Raw genomic sequence first — 26,051 nt, 5'->3', positions numbered from 1 at the left:
TCTTCCTCTGAGGCAGAATATTGTGCTTTAGCGCAGTTTTTTGCTGAGTTAAGCTGGATTGACATGCTTCTTGCTGAACTTCATGTCTCTGTGGATATTCCTACTCTATGGTGTGATAACTTGTCTGCCATAGCCTTGGCCCACAATCCAGTCTTTTATGCTAGGACCAAGCATATTGAGGTAGACTATCATTTTGTTCGTGAGAGGGTTGCTGCCAAGAAACCTGCTATTTGCCACATTGCCTCCACTGATTAGATTGCAGATGTCCTCACTAAGCCTCTCTCTATTTCCAGATTTCAATATCTTCAGGGCAAACTTCAGGTCTTTCCCAATTCCCTCAGTTTGAGGGGGACTCATAAGCAGAAGCCTCAAGCTGATCACTCATCTCCTCACTCATCTCCTCAGCTACAACAGTATCCATCCAAAGCTGATTCACCATCTCCTCATCACCTCAGCCTCTGCTTTGTTCTGTTCCAAAAAGTTGCTGCTCAAGTTGACAAAAGTGGCCTGCTAGCCAAAAGTAGTGGCCGGCTGGCCACAAATGGTAGCCTGCCGTCCAAAAGAAGTGGCCTGCCGGCCAGAAAAAGTGGCCAGCTAGCCACTGAAGCTTGGTTCCTCCTGCTACAACAAAGGACAAACAGAGCACAAACAGAGCATCCTCAAGGAATGTTTGTATACCTTACCCCTCCTTATCATCAAACAGCTCAAAGGAGTGGTAAGCTGAATTCGCAAGCCATCAATCGATGCAATTTCATTACATGATGGCCTATATACCAAGATGTACAATTTCAAGAAATGCACAATAAAAAAAACCTCCTCCCTATCATGGATTGAGCAAGGGAAGTGGTTGACCTTGGAAACTAGAACCATTTCATCACTAGTAAGTATGAAATGCCTCAAGTTTTCATGTATTCAATTAACATCCGATTGAACACCAAATTGCTTATTATCTTGCATCACTTTTAGTCCCAATTCTATTACTTCATTTTAATTACCAATCATTCCTTAGTTCATTAAGTTCAAAAGTGAAGTTAAGTCCTCTAATGGAAAGGAGTACCAAACCAAGTGTTGTTTTAGACATGATAGAAGTGTCATACCATTGGTAATGAACCTCCAAAGGGATTAAACCATTAAGCACAATACCTCTATCTCAAGCTTAAATAAGCAAATAGTTTGAAACAACGTTCAAAGAAAATAAAAAGCCAAGAAATGAGGAAGGTTGCAGAGGTGATTAAATATGAATAAAAGTATGGAAAGTAAGAAATAAACACTATTAACTCAAATAGGTTGGTGGCTAAGGCCTAAACCACCAAGCCTATGAGAACAATTACACTACAAGCATGCTATACAAAGCTCAAATGCAATGAACAACTAAAAATAGTCCTAAAATAGCCCTAAAACATGCTGGAATTAAGAAGAAAAAAAAAAGAGAAGAAGAAGCTAAAACAATAAGCTACAACATGGAACAAGTAAAGCTAGTAAGCAAGCACATGGAGAGGAGGCTACCCCCTCCATTTTTGGGACTTTAAAACATGATTTTAACCTTTGAAAAAATTCTGAAATTCAGTGATAAAAAGCTAAAAAAGGTGTTGAGAATGTGGGTGTAACAGTCCCAAAATGCATATCATAATTATCTTGCTTGAACTATGAGGTAATATGATTTAATTTGGAAATATCTGTCTGAATTGGGAAAATATATGTTGGGGCTACGACTTCGGAACTGAAATTGACGACCATAATGGGTTCAGAAACCGAAATTGAGCACATGGATATGCTAATGAAAATTTTTAGAGCCATTTGGAAAGTTTAATTGAAAATTGATTTCGTCTGATTCGTTAAGTTATGTTTGGTTGACCTAAATAGATTTATATGGCTTGTTATACATATTGAGCTCATCCTTATTATTTAAGATCAAATATCTGTGTGTGTGTGTGTGTGTGTGTGTGTGAGAGAGAGAGAGAGAGAGAGAGAGAGAGAGAAAAAGGAACAGAGAGTTCAAAGAAAAAAGGAGGAAGATAAGCAAGATCTCCATAAACCAACTCTATAAGGTAAGAATCTTCCTCAAATATCTTAAAAGAGGGTTGATACACTCATGATCTCATGGTAGTTAAGTTGAATTAAGAGAAAATCATGTCTAATTGAGAGTGTTGTATTATATTTTAACTTAGAAATCATATATGAGCATACATGGCAAGAATTGAGGAAATTGGTTCATATGTATCACATGCATGGCATAATGTTATGAAATTCATGTTTATAAATCATGTTTTCTTGCATGATTGTCATATTTGGGGAGGAAACTCCATATATTTGAGAAATGGAACTCTTATATGCATGTTTATTCTTTTTACCAACTTAAGTCAAGTTTGTGAGCTTTTACATGGACATTTGGATTTTGTTTTGAAGCTATGATATTTATATGAAGTTAGAAATGGGAAATTCAAGTTGTTTTCAAGTGTTTTGAGCCTTGAAATGTATGAATTTGAGGTTGATTTTGTAAAAGATTGAGTTCCAACACTTGAGCAGATTTTCGGACTGGTTTTTCACCCAAACCGCTCGAGTGGCTTGGGCCACCGCTTGAGCGGCCAACCTTGGTTTGGCCAAAATTTGATTATGAAGTTCCACCACTCGTGCGGCCAGGCCACCGCAGGAGCGGCCAGACCACTGCACATGCGGCCAAGGCCACTGCACGTACGGCAAAACAGGGCAGATTTTCGAATTTTGTTTTCTTTTCTGTTTTCTGACTTTTGAGCCTTCATTTACATGGTTTTCACGTGTCATAAACATCCATATGCATCTCATAAGCATGGAAATAATTGAATGAACAAGTATCGGATAGCCGAATAAGGTTAAGAATCAACTGAATGATTTGACTGTGTATTGAGAAATTGTTCTATGAATGTTCGTGTTTGTAGGTCAAGACTCGGAGACCGTGCAACCGGTTTTGGAAGCCCACAGTGAGTAACATTTCTGTAAAGATATGTTGATATGAACTATGTTTCCATTGTTATATGATAAGTTATAATTTCTGAAATACTATTTTGATTATGTGAATGAATGTTCTATTTGCAAATCTATTATGGCATCTACAAATAGTCCCAAGTCATGGGGGCCGGCATGTAAATGCGGGTCCATGATATATATATGATACGAGATCTCGTTAGCCACTTCATTGTGGTGATATGTGTTTAATCGGTATCCGGAACTGATTACTGTAGTCTGAAGACGATATGTGATATATTTTGTGAGATGTACCATTATGTTATGTACTAATATGAGACTGATATGAATGATTGTGTCATGATTTGTTCTACGGACATGATATATTTGGAATTTGTTCACTAACCCCTTTACTTTAATGTTATTCACTGGGCTTTAGCTCACTGTTTTTATGTATATGTATAGATGAGTGTTCTGGAGGACAAACCTAAGAGGGGTTTTTAGCTGAGCTACCGTTTTGAAGCCTACCGAGTCATTTCGTATGCCTCCGAGTTGGGGTTAGGCCTGGGAGGCCGTTGTTAACGTGTGTTTATTTTGCATATAATATTATGTTATACGTGATGTATTCTAAGTGGATAAATTAATGTTTTTGCATGTAAATATTTATTCATATAGATGCATAGCTCATTAGATTATTGGTGTTTTTGTCTATTGCTTCCACTAGCCCCGATTATGTTTGATTGTACAGGAAGGCCTTTGGTAATCTCAGATTACTGGCCGGTTATGATGCCAAACTTTTAGGGGCAAGTTTGAGTCGTGACAGTGAGAAACACAAGAGCAAAGGCCTTAGAAACAAGGTTCAAAGAAGGGCTATCAACCCCTCTACCTTAAATGGCCTTAAACCACAAGTTTCAGGACAAAAATTTAGTGTAAAAAATAGTCCAAAAACAGTAGGAAAAATAGTAGATAAATCAAATAAACAAGCCAAGACTTATACCTCTTGAAGAGGAGAACTATTTTTAAGTGGCAAACAAACACTTACACACCCTTAAGAGTTGAAAGTAAGCTCAAAAGTACCTCAGCTCAAATACCATAATGTTTGGTTTAGAGTGTATAGGCAAAGGCTTAAGAATTTGCAAAAGAGAGAGGGAATTGTAGAGAGAGAGAAATATTTTTGCTCCAAAATTTTCAACCCTAAAAAATGGAAGGTGAGATCTTTTATTTATAAAAATACATGAAACTCCCTAAAAAATATCCAAACATACACGTGTGAGCAGATGCATTCACCTGTGGAAACAGCTGGCACAACTGACATAAATATCTGCAAAAACACATAAGTGGCCGGCAGGCTACACAAATAGTCGACAACCCACATTGGTGGCTGGAAGCCCACACTAGTGGGCCTGCAGGTCCCAGGGTTTTTAGGCTTGAAAAACTGTGGTTTTGGTCCAAAACAAGGCCAAAGGTGTGTAGGGTTTGAAGGCTCAAAGCTGTGCATTCTTTTGAGGACTTCGAACACTTGATAAGCATATACAAATTCATCATTGGATGCGCAAGCGGTGACGGCTCAAGTCATAAGAGCAGTCAAAAATGGGGTGTCTACACATTTTTTATGACAAAAATTTTAAATTGTCATTGAAAATTAACAATTAATGACTTTTTTTTTTTAAATTGTATTTGATAAAAAAACGCTATTAATTGTCATAAAACCTATTGGACAATAAGTCTACATATTAGGATCTATACGTAAGTGTGAGACTAACTGTATTTATTCCAAACCTCAAGGGAAGTGAGTGTAATCCATTCATTTTAAAAGTAATTCATTAATTCAAGAAAAATAAATTTAAAATTTGTTCATAATCTATAATTAAAAAAGGATGAAGTGCCAATAAATCTTAAATAGTAATCTTATAAATTGTTTGGTCCTCCCTTTTTTCTTATAGACTTGAAGGTCCCATTCTAGTGTGAACCAAACGTAGTACTCCAATCGATGTAACACACAAAAACTCCCTAATGTACTTTTTCTAAATTTAGCACTCTAATGTAACACTTCAATGTAACACCAAAAAATCACACTTCAGAAATGTAGATTTCTACGCTCGACAACCAACGCTTCAACGAATAATTCTTCCAAAAAAATTCTTCCACATCTCAGATTTCCATTCCTATCCTAAAAATAAATTAGAAATTAGAAAAATGAATCATAAAAGGCATTCACTTAAAGTCAAATGGTACCAAATCAAATAAATACAATTTTCTAAAATAAAAAGGACTAATTGATTCATAAGAAAACTCTTAGAACTAAATGGATCAATATTTCTCATGTGAGATTTATGAGTAAATTGTTCATTAAAAAATTGGGTTTTCGTAGCTTTAATGAACAACTTAAAATTATAAATAAAAAATAAGAGCCACTAAAGTTAATAAAACCTAACATTCAGTATATAAGCCGTTAATGTTAGGTGTTCGTAGATTTTTTTGTCACAAAAACATTCAAAGTGCAAAGTATGTAGTGTGGAGTTTGTAGTACAAATTTCAGTTGGCCATTTTCAAAAATGAATGAGCAGTCAATTTGAGGGAGTCATGAGACCATCCCTCCCTGATCATCTATTTATGCAAATTGTCTCCTACTAAATTATTGACTAGAGCTTGTTTGGGATACTTCTATGCTAAAATAGTTATATAAAATAAAATAAGTTATTTTAGCTTAATAGGATCAAATGTCACATTTAATCCATAATCATTTTATTTTTTTCTTTCACAAAAGTCAAAAAGGCTTATGTCAAACAAGACTTTTTAGCCCTAGGCTAAAATAGTCAAAAAGCTAAAAAGCAAAAAAGCCAATTCACATCCCAAATGAGCTCTGATTGATCTTACTCATAGACACAAAAACAGTGATACCTTAGGGCCCATTTGTTTTCAGAGGTAGCATGGAGGGAATTCGTAGTGAAGGGATTGATAGTCAAGGGATTAAGTGAGGGGATTCGTAATGTGGGGATTGATAGTGAGGGATTATTAAATTATTTTTTATATAAAATAAATATAAAATAATAAAACAAATAGAAAAAACACAAAACATTAAACATTAATGTTCAAAAAAAATGTCCAACATGTAAAAAATAAAAATAAAATAAAATAAAAATAAAACTATGATTTTTTACTTAACAAAAAATACAAAAAATTAAACATTAATGTTCAAAAAAAATGTCCAACATGTAAAAAATAAAAAATAAAAAATAAAAAAATAGTCCGACAGACTATTTTCTAATACCAAGTCCCAAGCTTTCATCTTAATCCCCTCCTCAAGACCCATCTTAATTTCGAAGGGATGATCAATCCCCTCTCTATCTCCCAGAACAAACACAACATTACTGGGTCCCATCTCCATCTCAATCTCAATCCCCCCTCTATCTTCTAAAACAAACGGGGCCTAATAGAGATACCACGCCAAGCTTCTCACCATTCTCTTGCCTTCTCTGCTGTTTTAGTACAAGATTAGGGGTGTAAAATTGGCCCGTCAATCCGTGGGCCGTTTAAAATCCACCTACGGCTCGGGCAGGTCCAGCCTGATTAGGCTTGGGCCCGAGTAGGGTTGGCTCTGGGTTAAGGCCACTACGGCCTGTGTTTAGGACTCCTAAATTTTAGCCCAAAATAAGACCTCAAATTTATTAGTTTTATATTATACTAAAAGTTTAAAGCACAATTTTTTTTTTTTTTTTATTGTTTGAGACAGTCTAAAAGGCCTCATAAAAAAATTTGTTTGGCCAAATTAAAAATATATATGTATTATAGCGACCCCGGTCTTTCTCCTTTTGGTTGTTGTATCCGGACTTAGGTTCCCTGGATTCTCTCAATGTATAATTGTGGTTGTCATCCTTTATTTTCTCTTTTTGAGTTATCGGAATGTGTTGGGCAGGTTTGTTTTAGATTGGTTGGGTTTGGAAACCAGGTGTTACTGTCCAGAATTTGGATTGGTCGCTCGAGCGAGAGTTTGGTCGCTCGAGCGAGGGTTGGGTTTTGTGTCTGGTGGCTCGAGCCAGGGTTTCTTCGCTCGAGTGAGAGTTTGCGTCTAGTTTAGACCTGAGAGCAGTGTTTCTTAGCTCGAGCGAGCGTTTCTTCGCTCGAGCGAGGCTTTCCTGTGTCTGGTCGCTCGAGCGACCAAGTCTTCGCTCGAGCGAGACTGTCCAGTTTAAATAGGCAGCAGCGGGTTTTGATCAGTCTTTTCATCCTCTTCTAGTTTCCAAACCCTAGGTACGACTTCTCTCTCTCTAAACTCATCTTCTTTCTAGGTTTTCATCTACTTCTAGTGTGAATCCATCTTAAGTTCTTTGTAAGAAAGATAGAGGGCGGCTTGGGCTTCATTCTAATCTGAAAAATAGTGGATTTGGAGCACTTGGATTTTGGGTCATCTTCTCCATTTTTGTTCTTCGTTCGAGGTAGGGATTCTCCTTGTTTCTTTTCAATACTTCGTCTATAGATAGACATGTGGTAGTTTTTGTATTGCATAAAAATGGTATCATGTTGGATTTGGGAAAATCATTGGGACTGAACCTGGGGTTGGTTGTTGAATTTGGGTTTATTATCATTAGTTGTGGTTTGGGCTAATTGGAGTGTTAATTAGCATGTAGTTGTTGAAAGGAGAGGAAACCCTAATTTCTTTTATTTGATTTAATAAATTAATTGAGGGGTTTTGATCTTTGGGAAAATACTTAGGTATTTTGAGTCTTAATTGTGGTTATTGTTGTTTGTTGATGTTAATTGGGCCTTTTTGGTCAATATTGAGAAAGAGGAAGGAAAGACCCTAAATTATTGTTTATGACTTAATGTGCATAATTAGTTTGAAATGGCTTTGAAAAGAATGTAGCCAATTTAAATGAAGTATGGCTTTTGTCCATGGGAATGATTTTTGTGAAAACAAAGGAAGTAGAATTCATTTTGTGAAATGGGAAAGGTATTTTGAAACAAGTATAATAAAATTGGAATGTTGTCTCTTGAGTATTGAACACACTTGTGTGGGGTATAGCTTTAACTACCATGTTCATGTTGTTGCTGAGTTTTGTAATCTCATGTTAGTTGGGTCTGTTAGTAGATGTATAATATGCATGCATCTGGAGATTTTGGTCATCAGTGGAGGATGATAAGGTTGTGTTGAATTGTTGTGTATGTATTACACCATTGTTGATTGAACATCATATGTAATGAAATGCTGAATTACATTATATTTGCATACCGGTTGGGGGAAGAGAGGGGTTGTACTCCAGTGTGTGTGAGAAGATAGGGGATGGACTCCACACACTTATGTGTTCAGCGCTTATAATCAGAGGTATCATACCCTTCCAGCTAGCGCCTGGAGAACTGACGCGCTGATAATCTAAGGTACCATACCCTTCCAGCTAGCGCCTGGTAAACTGGTAGATTGTGGTGAGAAGTGTATCTTTGGCTTACTACACATATAGCTAGTAGTGCAGTGTTGTTTTGTTATTGTTTCAGTGTATCTGGAAACATTGTGGATTGTATTTGTTATAGTGTTAGAGGGACGAGTTGACTCATTGATTGATTTTATGTATGTAGTTGAGTTGTTTTTTTTTTTTATAGAGGTGTGCATGGATAATTATGATATAATTGGAATTGTATTGAAATGCCAAATATGTTTTGAAAAGGCACATCTGTTGTATGTGTGGCAAATGAAAGAGTAACGGGCTTAATGAATCTATTTTTCTAAGTAGTTGTTAATGTTATAAAAGATTGGGAACGGGGGTTAATGGAAGGAAAAAGGAAGGATAAATCGCTTATAGCGGTGAATTAAATGATTGTTTTCAAGAAAAGTTCATATATATATTTATATATATATATTTTGTATAAACTGTCACATTATTATTCTAGTATGAGAATGGGTGTTCATGATCATAGCTATCTGTAATGTTGTTATTGTTAAGGAGCATGTTGAGTTCCCTACTGGACTATATGTTCATCCCACGTTGTTGAATTTTTTCTTCAGGTGTTTAGCAGGGTGTGCTACAAGATTTGGATCTTCTTATTTGTTGGCCACGGGGCCTCAGTTATGTTGGCGGAATGCCATTGTTGTAAAGGGTTACACCCTTCTTCTTGTACTTTTAATGATGTAAGCCCAAGGGCAATTTATTAAGTTAGTTCATGTAATATTTACTTTGCATACGAATGAGAGTATTGTTAATCACTTCTACGGATTGAATGTATGAGTTTATTTCCGCATGTTATCTCTGAAATTGAATTAAGTTAAAGAATTTGGTAATGACTCCGAGTAATAACTTCTACCTAATTTCTTTTCCTTAATTTTGTTTGCCTAATTTTTTTGCCCTCTCTTTATCATAATTTAATTGAATAATTTTGCCTTAGTTTTTTCTCCAAATTTTTTTTCCAATAATTTATGTTTTGTTATCAAATAATTAGTGGATTGTGATTTGTGTGGATTATGATTGTATTATCAGATATCATAGTACAATAACATAATCATTTCGTTATCAGATATAAGTGAATTATGTTGTTTGTGTTGATTATTGCTAAACTATAAAACAAAAGTCCCTATTTTATCTTTTTTGAGTCTTTGTAATGATTTTTTCGGATCTTAATACATGAAAATAAATTTTAATGATTATATGTGTGAGCTCGTTTGGGATGTGGGTTGGTTTTTTTACTTTTTAGCTTTTTAGTTATTTTATGTTGGAGCTAAAAAGTTTCGTTTGAGATAGGCTTTTTGGCTTTTTTTTTTTGTGAGAGAAAATAAAATGATTATGGGTTAGATGTGACATTTTGTCTTATTTGGTTAAAATAGCCTATTTTGTTTTATATGGCTATTTTAGCCCCAATGGAGCATCCCAAACGAGCTCTGTAAGGAAACATTTTGTAACTACTAAATAATAAAAAAAATATTAGCAACTTATTATTTTATTTGTAATTTTTTTATAAAAAAAATATATGTAGGAGGGCCCTACTTTCAAAACCCACCTAAAGTCCCCTAAATCTTTGGGCCGGCCTTGGGCTCGAGCCTAGCCCAAGACCCTAGGCCTAGGCCGTCTATTTCACAGCTCGGCTAGGCCCACCCCAGCCTGCCTCGATCTAAATTTTTTTTTTGAAACAAAATGAGCTGTATATGTTTTAATTTAAAACCATTTGGTTATGTAACAGATATTTTAGATTGTGAAACATGGTTGTTCCGAACCCTCTAGAGTAGAATTGATTATTATTTGTAAAAATGTTATAGTGGATTGTGATCGGCGGTTGTTTTGAACCTTTCAAAACAGAGTCTATTATTAATACACAAAGCGTAATTGAAAAAAATAATTCAAGGGCTATCGGTTTGTTTGTAAGGCCATTTTGAATCATCACTACTCATTCAAAATATATCGATTGTAAAAATATTTATTTTCTTTATATATTTTCATGATTTTTCTTGATTTAAATCTCACAAAATTTATTTTCTTTATATATTTTTATGATTTTTCTTAATTTGAATGTCACAAAATGTCTCTCACTCACTGTTTATGAGAAGATTGTCGAGGAGACAAATATTGAACATGTCACATTAGTGAAATTATTAAAAAAATAATCATATTATGATGTTTGAATGCTCACCATTTATGAGAAGGTATTAGAGGAGATAAATATTGAACATGTCACAGTAGTAGAATTATTAAAAAAATAATTATATTATAATGTTTGAAGATATTTGAATTCGAGAGGATGTTTAATTGTTTGGTAGATAAAAATTACTGTGTAATTAATACATTTGAAAGAATATTATCGAAATACAAAAAATAATATATATATATATATATATGTACTTCAAACTTTTAATAATAGTAAATTGTCCCATAACCCCCCTATCATTGGATCTGAGGATCTTGGTGTGCCTTTGGGCATAGCAGGCTGTTGTGTTTCTTTGTGTTGTATCATCTCAAATCTCTTTCGATAATTTGAATCGTTTATATTGTAGAGTTCGTCGAGTAAATCATTCATGCAAAACATTAAGTTGATTGGATATCTGTAACCCTATAATCAAAGTACATTTATTTTTATAAAATTAACGGTTAACATAACTTATATAAATTTTTAAAAATAATTAAGACCTAATCATAGAGTCATGAATATCCGATTAACTAGATTTTTTTATATAAATAATATTCTTAACGAACCCTAAAACATAAACGGTTCAAATTATCAAAAAAAGAAAAAAAAAAGAAAAAAAAAACATTGAAAACTCCCGCAAAGGGGCACAATAGTGTTGTGCCCAACCCCAAGTCCCCCATCATGTATGTAATGTAAGGCCCAACATGCGAGGTAGGAGAATGATGTTCTATCACACTGTTGGGGATTGGGGATCCCGCCCAAGACCTTCCAGAAATTATACCAAGCAGAAAAAACACACCAACACTCAAGGAGATACCATATTTAACGTGGTTCGGCCTCAATGCCTATGTTTACGGGAGAGTAGCCGGTTATCAGTATAACAATGGAGAGATCATAGAAAGATTACAATAGAGGAGGAGCTCACACTCTCCTCACTCACCCACTCACCTGTCTCCCTTGCTCACACCGAGAGAGACGGTCTCTCCGCCTCACATCTTTCACTCTCTTTGGTTTTCTCTCTCTCTCTCTCTCTCAATTAACTCTCATCTCACCCTCTCTATTTATACACATTAAGAGAAGGTGGAGAGGTTGGCTGGCCTTGCACATGGCCAATTTGATCCTTCACATGGCCAGCTCATTCACATGCTGCAGCACATAAGAAGAGATCACTCTCACATGGGGTGATAGATATCCAACAAATCACTCCCTCAACCCATGTGAGGTGATCCATTGCACACACTGTTTCTAATCTTGTCATGCCCAAATTTCAGCATAGTCTGCTTCTCCTCACTGAGACGTTTGCACCACCTGAAGCTAGAGATAATACACTAGAGATACAAGAGAATGAGGGAATCCTACTTTCTCAACTCAACTCACACCACTCTCTGATTTGGACAGAGAGCCTCTGCTCCTATCTCCCACAGATCTCTTCTATGTTTCCTGTCTTGGATGCCTTCACTTGCTATGCTTGAACTTGCGTAACCAAGATATCCGACACCCTTGAATGGATGTCCCACACCCCCTGTTGGAATGCCCTTGACTGTCATGCATTACCTCGCAGGACCAGTCATTGGAGTAATAGAAAACTCGTTGTTTATCCCATCAACGCCCTCGGTTTTCTTTGCTCGGAGCTCTGTATCTAAACTATCTGCCTTTGCCCTCTGCACTTCTAAACAACCTCCTAGCATTCCCATACGTTCGTCATCTATGCCTTTGTAATCCCTGATATACGATTCAGTAGATTGATGGTTGATAGTAGCTCCATCTATCAAAGCATCGTCAGCTATGCAATTTTTCATAGTGCTCGCACCCATGGCTTCTGGTCTCCCTGCGTCGAGCTCGCTTGAGAGATCCACATCAACTCTATCCTCTGCTGCCATGGAACTCAAGAAACCACCATAGAGAAAAGAGACTTGCCATTCCTTGGTGCACACTCTTGCGTTTTATCCATCTTAATTTCTCTGTCTGTAAGTTCCTGTGAACTTTCAACAACTCGTTGCTACACGCTCTTCTCGCGTCTTCTCTGCACTGTATATCTGCACTTTGTATGACACTCTTACGTACTCACTTGTGCTTTTGTACCTCTATGCTTGCGCTCAGTATGCTCCTCTGCAACTATTGTTCTCTACGTCCACGTGTCACCAGTACCTACTCATATACAGTAGCTCCAACAGCCACAGCATTTCCCTGAGCCTGAACTGGTTTCCAAATCATCTATTCGTCGATGAATGGTCTTATCTTCTGATTAAACCAGATCTTCCAATGAACTTTGGAGATAATCATCTTTGCAATCCTCTGATCGCCTCTGACCAATCCTGATCTCCCTTAATCTTCCATTTGATCAAGCTTGATCTCATTTGGTCTCCAATGATCTATCTCGATCTGTATCTAGTTGTCCAATCTGGTCAGAATCTGCCCATTCTAACCTCTTTAGTGAATTCGTAGCGTTCCATAATATTCGGCAACCTTCCTTCGGCTATCGAATATGACAAACTCCCATGTTTTGACAAACTTTAAAAACCGTTCAAAATTTCACTATTTTGACCTCGCGGTTGCATCCGGAACGAGCCGTTTAGCTAGGGTCAACCTTCGCTGCATTTTCGGGGGCCTCACTGAAAAACATCCTCGAAAGTTGGGCCATACCACAATTTTCTGAAAATTCTGAGCCAAATTCCAATTTTTAGAAGTTCAAGAAATATTCCGTCCACTACACCTGATGCCGTCTGCCACTTTGATCTTCTTTCATTTTACAGAAATTCTGGTTCCAAAACCCGACCGCACGGATGTGTCCAGAATACTCCAAATAGCAGGAAAGCACTATTGGATCGTCAGAAATGGACTACGAATGGCTTAGATGAAGCTAAAATATTTTGGACACCTCAGATCTGTGGTTACTCCTTAGCCGCATAGCACTGGATCACTGCTCCTACGGCTGCACCTTAGTCGCGAAGCACTGGATCACTCCTCCGTGCGCTGACATGGCAGCGACGTGGCATTGAATGGGTTGCCACGTGGCGATGACGTGGCGACGCGTGTCTCGTGTTCTTTCTCTACCGTGCGTGTGGCACATGCACGCAACTAGGCAGACACGCCGGCTGAGTATACGGCGCGTGGTGGCGCGTGTTGAGACTGGAACTCACGCGCCGTCTTCAAGAAGCACGTGAGGGCGTGTCCGGTGTCCTCTGGGGCTCTGCTTTGCATTTTTGAACTTCTCTCGTCGAGACCTTGGTCTTGGTATGCTCAAAACTTGATTTTGAGCAACTTGATTTCTGGCTAGTTTCGAACAACACACTGTTTTTGTTCCGAAAACGACCGACGAGGTTTTGATACCACTTGTTGGGGATCGGGGATCCCACCCAAGACCTTCCAGAAATTATACCAAGCAGAAAAAACACACTCACACTCAAGGAGACACCATATTTAACGTGGTTCGACCTCAATGCCTACGTCCACGGGAGAGTAGTCGGTTATCAGTATAACAATGGCGAAATTACAGAAAGATTACAATAGAGGAGGAGCTCACACTCTCCTCACTCACCCGTCTCCCTCACTCACATCGAGAGAGACGGCTTCTCCACCCCACATCTCTCACTCTCTTTGGTTTGCTCTCTCTTTCTCTCTCTCTCTCTCTCTCTCAATTAACTCTCCTCTCACCCTCTCTATTTATACACATTAAGAGAAGGTGGAGAGGTTGGCTGGCCTTGCACATGGCCAGCTTGTTCCTTCACATGGCCAGCTCATTCACATGCTGTAGCACATGAGAAGAGATCACTCTCACATGGGGTGATAGATATCCAACACACACAACACATGGCCGTGAATTTATCATTTTCTCATGAATATAATTTAATTAAATAGAATATATTATCAAATTAATAGGTGACCTTTCGCGAACAAAGTAGAGACATATATCGATAAGCAGTGATAGAAATAGATAGGTAGAGATACAAACAAACTAATGTGTCGGAGTGATATTTTAAATATGGTTATAAAAAAAATAAAAATAAATCAACAATGATACATCCTTTTAAAATTAGGGCTTTAATTGAGCTTTAGTAAGCTGAATAGTTAAAAAAAAAAAAAAAAAAAAAAAAAAAAAAAAAAAATACATGACTAAAACATCACATCAGATAAGCCCCACATACATATTAGAAATATTGGAGCTCACAAATTAGAGCTTCAAAATATTTTTGAAATTAAATAAACAAAATAAAAAAGAGGTATTTTAAACCTTTTAAAATTTGAAAAAAATATATAATTAATACTATAAATGTATATAATTACACTAATTTTTATTTTAATCAAATTAAAATGATCAAAATTAATATATATGATGGATAAATACTAAAACAAGTCAAGGTAATTATAAATTTAAAAAAAAACAAAAACGACGATATCATTTTTTCATTTACACGAGTCACGAATTATTGATAAAAAATAATTTAAGTATTATGTTAATTAAAATCTCTAAGGAAATTTATGTAAAAACTAAGAGTAAACTATCAATATGTCATAATAGTTGGACTTAATTTGTCCTATTGAAAATAAGTCCAAATAAAATCATTGCTAAAAATAATTTTTTATGATGATTTTTTACACATGTCGCTAAAATTGACAATTAGTGGCTTTTTTGTATTAAGATTTTATAAATTGTCACTAAAACTTACAATAAATGACATTTTTCTGTGATGAAATTTTCAAATAGACGTTGGAAGTTAAAAATTAGTGACTTTTTTTATGACATTTTTTAGAACTGTCACTAAAGCTTATAATTAGTGACATTTTTTATGACAATTTTTTTAAATTGTGGCTAAAAATTATCAATTGATGACTTTTTATTAAATAGTGTTTGATAAAAAACGCTATTAATTATTATAAGATCTATTGGACAATAAGTTCATCTATTAGGACCTATATGTAATATGAGACTAATTGTATTTATTCCAAACCTCAAGGAAAGTGAGTGTAATCTATTCATTTTAAAAGTAATTCATTAATTCTAGAAAAATAAATTCAAAATTTGTTCAAAATCTATAATTAAAAAATTGGATTTCCATGGCTTTAACAAACAACATAAAATTATATATAAAAAAATAAGAACCACTAAAGTTAATCAAACTTAACGTTTAGTATATAAGCCGTTAATGTTAGGTGTTCGTAGATTTTTTGTCACAAAAAACATCCAAATTGGAAAGTATATAGGGTGGAGTCTGTACTACAAATTTCAGTTGACAGTTGGCAAAAATGAATGAGCAGTCAATTTGAGGGAGTCATGAGACCATCCCTCCTGATCATCTATTTATGCAACGGTAATGATAGAGTGCATTACAGTTGGAGTTTTAATGTCACTTCTAATGATGTGACAATACATAAATAAAAAATAAAAATATATATAAAATCACAAATTAAAACATCAAATCATAAGGTGGGACCCACCTCTAGAGCTCCTCATTTAGAGGTCTGAAACATTTTTGATTTATGCAAATTAACTCCTACTAAATTATTGACAGAGAGTTTGTTTGGGATACCTTTGGGGTTAAAATAGTCATATAAGATAAAATAGCCTATTTTAGTCGAATAAGACAAAATATCACATATTATTTCATTTTTTCTCTCTCACAAAAGTTAAAAAAACCAAAAAACCTATTCTAAACGAGATTTTTTAGCTCCAGGCTAAAATAGCCAAAAAATAAAAAAGTCAAAAAGCTAACCTACATCCCAAACGAGCTCTGATTAATCTTACAGACACAAAAATAGTGATACCTAATAGAGATGATATGTCTATCTCCTTAGATATGATGGAGACACCATGCAAAGCTTCTCACCATTCTCTTGTCTTCTCTGTAATTTTAGTATAAGATTAGGGGTGTAAAATTGGCCCGTCAATTCGTGGGTCATCTGAAATCTGCTCGCGACTCGGGCGGGTCCAGCTTGATTAGGCCTGGGCCCGAGTATGGCCAGCTTTTGGCTAAGGCCACTACGGCTTGTGTTTAGGATCTCAAATTTTAGCCCAAAATAAAACCCCAAATTTATTAGTTTTATATTACACTAAAAGGTCAAAACCCAATCTTTTTTTATTGTTTGAGGCACAGTCTAAAAGGCTCCACAAAAAAATTTGTTGGCCCAAATTAAAAATGTATATATATATATATATATACATGTATATAATCATTGTGAGGCCCAATTCAAAATTTATATAATTAGTCCAAACAAATATATATGATATAATGAGTCCAAATAGAGTCTAATGTTAATATTTTAATAGAATATATAGTTTATCTTAATTTTTTTGCCCTTTCTCTTTATCATATTTTAATTGAATAATTTTAACCCTAATTTATTGTCCTTAATTTTGTTTGCTTAATTTTTTTGCCCTCTCTCTTTATCATAATTTAATTGAATAATTTTGCCTTAGTTTTTTCTCCTAATTTTTATTCCAATAATTTATGTTGTGTTATCAAATAATTAGTGGATTGTGATTTGTGTGGATTGTGATTGTGTTATTAGATATCATATTATAATAACATAATCATTTCGTTATCACATATCAGTGAATTATCTTGTTTGTGTTGATTATTGCTAAATTATAAAACAGAACGACCCTATTTTATCTTTTTTGAGTCATTGTAATGATTTTTTCGTATCTTAATATATGAAAATAAATTTTAATGATTATATGTGTAAGGAAACTTTTTGTAGCTACTAAATAATTAAAAAATTATTGGTAACTTAATATTTTATCCATAATTTTTTTATAAAAAAATATATGTACGAGGGCCTTACTTTCAAAACCCGCTTGAGGCCCCATAAATCTTAGGACCAGCCCTAGGCCCGAGCCTAGCCCAGTACCCTGGGCCTAGGCTGTCTATTTCACAGCTCGGCCTGGCCCACCCTAGCTTGCTTTGGTCCAAATTTTTTTTTGCTATGTCTGATTCTGGCCAACCTTAGAAGTGTAAAAATGGCCCACGGCCTACCCGTGGCCCGAGGTGTGTAACAACCCCGACCCGTAATTAACTACTGATCTGTAATTAAGAATGCTAACTAAGTGTTTAGAATGAAATTATGTGCTAATTGTGTATTTTGTATGTTATTTGACTTTCTATCTGTTACTTGTAGAAATATCTGTCTGGAATTCTGCTTTGATCTGAAAATTAAAAGCCTCTTTGGCCTCTGAAATCGAAATTGGTTACGTCAATATGTTATTCGAAATTTTTAGAATCATATGAAAAATTTTATTAAAAATTGATTCAGTTCAGTAAAGTCGCATGTGATTAAATCGAGCCTTAATTAGAACTGTTTTGGGTTAATTGATTTATGTGTTAACCTTGATAAATTTAGTCTACTTGTGTTTAATTAAGATGATACATGATTAGTATCTTATTTGGTCCTATTTATGATTCAACATTTGATCAAGTGTAGTTTGATTTGGGCATTTTGTGTTGAGAGTAGGAGATTAAAACCCTTGTGTGTGTGTGTTGGAGTTTTGCATGTGTGTGCATGTGTATTGTGCTCAAGAAGTGAAGTGTGTGTTGTGTATATTCAGCTGAGTGAGGGAATGTTTGTATCATTCCTTTTGCTCATTTGGTTCTTTGTGTTGAGAGAGAGAGAGAGAGAGAGAGAGAGAGAGAGAGAGAGAGAGAGAGAGAGAGTTTGGCTTTTGAGTGTGAGAGCTCAAAAGTTTGAAGAAGAAGAAGAGAACTAGGAAGATTCATCTCTTATAATTTGGGAATAAGCTTTAGGTAAGGATTCTATGTCTAATTTCTGTAGCTATTCCTCTATGTATCATGATTTCATCAAGTTTTGAGCTACTTTCATAAGAATGCAAGAAAATAGTTCTTTGAACATGTAGATGGTATAGATGCGCCCGTGGGCCCCATGCTACAGTTCGGACTCGAATTGTCACGTTTCTTAATCTAAACCAAAGAGTCCAAATCCGGCAAATCGTTTTGAGAAAACAGATTTTTAGAAAAGAAGTGCCAAACATGGACTGCTTCGCCAGATATAGAGTCGCCACCTAAATATTTTATTTTGGGGGAATTTAGGAAACCCTGACTCGGTGCCAAAGGTCACGTGTCCGTCATCACCAAAGTTGCCTCGGCTCGAGAACTTAGGTACGATTGGGGAAGGTCAGCTATGAGCACCCCCTCTCGCCCGATCAAAGATCGGCCTCTACTAACCATGATATCATGTTTTGAAAACATTATGCGTTCTTTTTCCGGTTATTAGCCTAGAATTACTACGTGATGCGCACAGCAAACAAGTATAGACCAAATCGCCTAAATTGGAACAAAACATTTCATGCTTGTTTTGAAAATGGTTTGCTACTCGCAAGTAGGCTAAAATACAGATTTTGCCACCCTCAAGTGGGCTTTAGAAAAGATGGTTTTGCCACTATCTAGTGGGCTTAAAACTCACAGTTTTAGTGCATCATCCCAATTTTGGTAATTCAACCTCCATCCACAGGCACTCAAGCAGTTATATCACATAAGCAGTTAGCCTCATGGTAAGCATGTTGTTATATCAACATTCACACTTATGCGAGATGCTAAAACATAAAACACTTATAGTGTACTCCAAGCCAAAATAATAAACTAGTTAGTACTCATGCGTGATCCTAGTTCATGTTAAAATGGCTAATGCATCGCATACAGAATGTCACGAGAATAGGCTCGGCTAATCTAAGGATGACATGTGAAATACAACAGATAGCATGCATTCAAGTTTGATTTGAAATACTATGCAGTTAGCATGATGCGCCGAGCTCGGTGCATGCAATACTGATGAATGATGCACACATGCATAGCATAAGGTATGCTAAATTAAACGTGCCCTAATACTAACCATCAAAGCAGGTAAGTAAAAGGGAGAAAGAGGCGAGGGTTGGAAGACATGCACACATGCACCCACACTTATTACAAATTCGCCCTCACTCAGAGGGACCAAAAGAATATACAAATTAATTAACCTACAAGCTAATTAATTATTACAGTCCATTAACTAGTTAAGCAAATTGACTAATCTAGGAAAATAGTAAAAGCAGCCTCGGAAAGAAGGTCCAATGCATGTGCACTCGGTCCCGCTCGAAAGTCCATTGCCATGCGCAAGCTGCCTCTGTTTTCCCTGCTCTGCTCTTCTGAAGACTACCAAAGTCCCAAGGTTGCTTCTTTGAGTGCTGTGGGACACCACCGGCTGAAGGGGAACACCACCGGCCCAGGGAAATGATCACCGACCACAAATTGATCCATCGGCCAACAATGGATGGCCGGTCGGCACTGTATTTAGTCGACCGGCCAAAACTTCCTGCAGAACCTGTTTTTGACAGCAGCAGAGGGCAAAACTTGGCATGGCAATGCATTTCAAGCAAATGTATGCACCAACACATCCCTTATCATGTTCATGACTCAAAGGGACATGGTTCTCGATTCTCGGACCATCAATCGTGCATTTCAATGCGTGATGGCCCAAGAAACCAAGTTGTGCATTTTCAATGTGGAGTGAAATGCACATAAACAAACAATGGGGCTCAACCTCTATCACAATCAATTCAAGAGGTTAAGCATGCGTGCCAATGTGATGCAACCTAGGCATGTGAGCTAGTATGCAATCATGGAAATGCAAAGAAGCATACAAGGCATACAATGATCATGCAAGGCATGAAGCAATGCAACCAACAAGTATGCAAGACACAATGTGGGTGTTCAAGCATGCAAGTAAGCATGTAACTTCATTCAATTATGCAACTTCAATCATGCAACAACATACAAATATGCAACAACATACAAGGAGAGCATGCAACAATATACAAAGGAGGGACTTACACTAATTGGACAGCTCTATACTGAGCCCAAAACAGTGGCCAAAAGCTAAGGAAGTGGAGCCAAATACACATACAAGCATGCATATAACCATGGTCCATCACTTAGGCACAAAGGGCAACTCTCAAGCACACTTAAGAAGATGCAAACATGGACTAATGGCATGCACATAAGCTCTGAAAATCATGTTAGAAATGGTTTCAAACCAACTAAACAAAGACAAGCCAAGCATGCAACATGGTGCAAAACTCAAGGCTAACAAGCCAAAATGTAAGGTAGCTATACAAAGCATGCCATGGTCGACCAAAGCAACCTAAAACAGACTTCAAGTATACCAAAATAAGCATGGAAGCTTCACAAAGCTTGGCAAAAAACATGCTAGAACAAGGACTCAAAGCATAAGACATGTTAAGGCTAAATAATGGCATTACAAGACATGTATGCAAAGCATGCAAGGTGTGTCTAAACCAACATGAAACAGAGGTAATACATGGCAAAATACTACCAAATAACAGTTAAGGCATGGTCAACATGAACCTAAACTAGGTGCTCACACATGAGGCAAAAATGGACCTTTTCAAGGACAACAAGGAGAGGGGGTGGCCCCTCCTTCTTAGGACCTCAAGGCACCATCCTCACCACTGAAATCCCTCAAGATTTCAGTGGTGAGGAGGGCCAAACAATGTGGTCCCGGAGCTCACCAAAATGGCACAAAAATAGAGCGTAACAAGGCTTAAGAGGGGTCAAACAACCCCAAAGCATAAAACACCCTTAACCAACTATTTGAAGCACTAAAAAATAGAACTTTTATATGTTACATGCTAAGCTCAAAAACAGTTGCAAGATAGGTGAAAAAGCTATGCAAAAATGGGGAATAAAAGGGGTAAGTTCTTACCCTTGTTGACCTTCTTCAAGAATAATGCTCCAGCTGGTCCTCAAAGCTCAAAACCAGTCAAGAACACCAATAACAACCCTCTGGCCCCTCAGCAACCAAGAGAAGGTGTAGAACTAGGTGTTTGTGCACAAAAGTAAGACAAAAAACACACTAATACACAAGAGAGAGAGAGAGAGATGTAGAGATGGAAGCTATGCAAACCCTAACCCTAAAACTCAGAGCCCTCTGGAAATGTTTTCTAACCTAGAGGAGGGAGGAGAGGCTCCCTCTTATAGACAAGAGGGAAATCCCTCCATACACGTGTATGGAGGGGAGCAGAGTGGGTGCCAGCTATCACAGCTGGCACAAAAATATCTGAAAAAGTAGATGAACAGAGGTCGGCCAGCCAAAAATGCAATTTGACCAAAATAGATGGTCGGTCGACCATCTATAGTGCCGATTGGCCAAACACTTGGCCGATGGCAACAAAACACAGCCGGTGGCCTCAAGCCATGGCCGGTGGAGTGTGGGGATGGCCAACAAGCCATTCCTTGCCCTCCCAAGCAAAAACACAAGTGTTCGGTGCAAAACCAAACACAAAATAGTCAAGTCAAGAGGTCCTAAGGCAAGGCACGTAGCCGAGACCTCCGGGAACTCAAGACGAACACAAACAAGGATGATCACCGAGTGTTCAAACGGTGACGCCCAAGTCTTGAGGACGGTCAAAAATGGGGTGTCTACAGATGGCTTTCATGTGTATTCATGGTAGATCATCTTTGATTTTATCATTTTGAGTTTGAGTTTTAAAGTCCTTGCATGCATGTGAGTTTAAATCATGTCCATTGTTTCAAAAATTCATGAGTTTGTTGATCACCATTTACGTGTTATGGAAAACCATGAGAAGAGTTGAAAAATATTGCATGAAAGAGTTTTGGTTCAAATCTTTCAAGGATTGATGAGTTTTTGAATAAAAGATGTTTTACGGGTCTTGTATTGAAGTTTTCTAAAGCTATTTTATGTGTTTGATCAAATCATGCAAGACCCCAAGTTTTGAAAGTTGTTTGGAAGCCATTTTTGTTAAGCTTGGTGCCCAGAAATTCACAGCTGGCTTGAGCGACCAAGTGGTGGCTTAAGCGAGCTCGATTTTTGCCTTCAGCTGGCTTTAGTGAAGAAAAGCTGGCTCTAGCCAACAGCTTATTTTTAGCATGTTTTCAAAATATGTTTTAAGTACATATCTTCGCAAGTGAATTAGAAAATATGTGTCAAATCCGAGTATGTGGTCCAATATGAACAAGTTATGTGACATGGAATGGATAAGAGGTTAAAGCAAGAAAGCTAAGCCATGTATGATCATATAAATGAGTAATAATGAGACATGTTTTGTGCTATGTACATTTGTATTTGTAGGTCAAGACTCGAAGATTGACCAACCGTTTCTGGAAGCCCACAGTGAGTAACGTTATTGTAAATATATGTTCATCTGAATTATGTTCCAAATGTGATTTGATAAGTTATGATTTTTGAAATGATATTTGTTTATGCGAACGAATGTCTTATGTTTGAAATCTATTATGGCATCCATAGATAGTTCCAAGTCATGGGAGACGACATGTCAATACAGGTCCATGACATATACGTGATTACGAGATCTCGTTAGCCACTTCATTGTGGTGATATGTGTTTAATCGGCATACGGAACCGATTACTATAGTTGGATGAGGATGTGATATGTTCTATTGGATGTACCATTATTTCAGATATGAGAATTGATTATGTTATGATTTGTTTTATGAATATGATATGTTCGGAATTCGTTCACTAACCTCTTTACATTAATGTTATTCATTGGGGTTTAGTTCACTGTTTGTATATATATATATATATATATGTAAGTGAGCGTATGCAGGACCAAGCTTGAGGGCTTCTGTCTAACCTTTGTTTTGTCAAGCCAACCGGCGTGCCTCACATGGAGGTTTCTGAAAGTTAATGTGATCTAGATGTTTTTGTGACCAAGTTTTAAGTTCTTAATGTCTTTTGTTTATTTTGTATTCAGGGCTAAGCTCCATTTATGTTGTAATTGCATTTGGTTGGCGTAATAATGATGTTATGACATATGTATGTAAATGTTTAAAGTTTTCTGTCTCATATAAGTCAGATCAGCTCATTGGACAATTATATTTATGTATTTGCTTCCGCTAGCCCCTTAATTTTGTTTAATCTATTCAGAGGCCTTCAGTAATCCTAGGATTATTGGCCGATTATGATTCTAAATCTATAGGGGTGGGTTTGGGTCGAGACAGGGTGGGCCCGACCCGTTTAGGCCTGGGCCCGAGCCCAGTCTGATCTTTTGGGCCTGAGGCTGAACCATCATTTTGAACCCCGGCCCGGGGCCCAGCCCATCGGCTTGCTTAAGGCCCATTCAAGGCCCAGCTCGATCGGCCCGCTCGAGACCCAGTGTTTTTTTTAGTAGAAAATAATAAAAGTTTGGTAGAAAAAAATTAAAAAAAAGGGATAGGCTCGCGGCCAAGCCCAGGCCCGAATACCCCTGGGCATAGGCCTGTGCCTAAATTTTTTTAACCCGTGGGCCGGCTCGGCCTGGCCTGGTCCGACCTGAATTTTGGCGGGAGCTCGCGAGCCCTGACATGGGCCAGGCTGGGCAGATTTACAACCCTAGCCGGCTCGGGCACCCCTCCAATGCCCCCCTGCTAGGCATCAAACTCCAACGATAAAAAAATTTTGAAAAAAAACTGATTCAAACAGTCAAATGTCCGTTTCTCTACAACAGCCACAAATGTTTTTATTTATAAATCAACTCATATCATCTCCCAATTCCTATAAATGCCACCCCTCTCCCATTTTATTTCTCACAAACAAATCTCTCTCTTAAACTCTCGTTCTCTCTCAACTCTCTCAATTAATTTTGAAGCCTCATGCCTAAGTGGCAATTGTAATTGTACAAGAAGAAGATTTTATCAGAATAATCTAATTTTTGTATCACTTTCGCCAGTCGATAACGTTAATTATTTGAGTTAATATTTATTAGTTACTCATTTTTTTACGTCAATTATTTCATAACATATATTAGTTGTTATTCCGAAATTCATTATTGTTTACTCATTATTTTAATCAATTGTTAGTTCATATATATTATTTTACTTACATTACTATGAGTCCTAATATTCCTAATGTTTATGTCAATATTGATGCATATACACAACATTAATCTGTTGATTTTCCTTCTATTGTACCTAGTATCTCTCTTTCAACAGTAGCATTATCATCTAGAGGCACTTCTAGTATTGTTTGAGAGCATTTTGAAAGAGTAACTATAACTAATCATGATGGTACAATTGTATTTAAAGTAAAATATAAATCTTGTATACATTTACTTATTGTTGGATCTGCAAAGGATACTAGTGTAGACACTCCATTTTGACTGTCCCGAAGACTTGGACGCTTTTTTCCAAACACCCGATGATGAAGTTGAAATGTACTATCTTCTAAATTCCTCAGCAAGAGAGCCAAGTTCAAGCTTTAAATCCAACCTTACACCCGTTTTGGCCAAACTTTTTTAGACCCTGTTAAGCCCTTTTCAAAATGTTTATTTTTTATTTTTTATTTTTTTAGTATAATGGGGCCTGAAGTGAAAGCATACAGAAAATAAATCTATCCATTGATCAGTGCATAAATGACATGGGAATATCACATACATATTATTACTTTACTCACATAATTTACATTAAGTACAAATATTCGCAATACATAAGCTCAAAGTCATGACTCTTCAAAACATTCCCAAAAGGAGGCAAACAAAAGCCTCGGCTCAAAGGCGACAACTCCCAAATAGGCTTTCACAAAAGGTCTTAAAATGCAAACTCTAAGGTTGCTCTTCACCTTGCTCACCTATATACATATAGGGGAAGGAGGGTGAGTTAAAACCCAATGAGTAATATCAGAATAAAGAGTTTAATGAATGAGTTCCAGATATTCATAAACATTCATATCATTGTCATAAAGCATTTCAAAGATGATTACAAAACTTGTATCAAAATATTCATAACATTTTTCATAGATATAAATAATCGCAAGTTTTATCAGACTTTCAAAAACTAAACAAATTGTGTGGTACATCCATTAACACTAAACAGAACAACCATTTAGATATAGAATGCGGGTCTAGAACAAAATATGATGGAGATCTCCGCAAGCCGAGGCATATAAATGTCCCCGAGGTTAGGACTCGCTAAGGATGCCACAATAGATAATAAAATGGAAAGCTCATTCATCCATATTAAAATATAATTTCAGAAAACATATCATATCATAACATTTTAAAAATTACATTATGAAAATATCTTTACAAGGATATTGCTCACAGTGGGCCTAATCTCAGTAAGTCTCCTCAATAGTCCAACCTACATATTCACATACAAACATCGATAACACATAACATTCAATTGAATTCTTACTTTTCTTTTCTAACCAATTATTTTATGTTGATTTCTAACTTGATTAACTCTTCATTAGACTTAATTCATGCCTAATGATGTTTGGAAAATGGATAAGAGAGAAAATATGAGCAAAAAGATAGTTTACAAAATTTTCTAAAATAAAGCAATCAGCTCGAGCAGTACTTTTACCGCTCGAGCGGTCGAGCCGTGAACTCGAATTCTCAGAAGTTCAACCTGCAACATAAAATACTGTTTCATATATATTTTTGCTCAAGCGGTGAACAGACCGCTTGAGCGGTTTGCAAAAACTTTGTTTCGAAAATTCTATAGAAATGGGTTCCAAAAACTTAATTTCAAAGCTTGGGT

The sequence above is a fragment of the Camellia sinensis genome, chromosome 8 (assembly GCF_055761805.1).
Source record: "Camellia sinensis isolate YWXY chromosome 8, ASM5576180v1, whole genome shotgun sequence".
In the NCBI taxonomy this organism is placed as follows: Eukaryota; Viridiplantae; Streptophyta; class Magnoliopsida; order Ericales; family Theaceae; genus Camellia; species Camellia sinensis.
Note: the sequence above shows the minus strand (reverse complement) of the source record.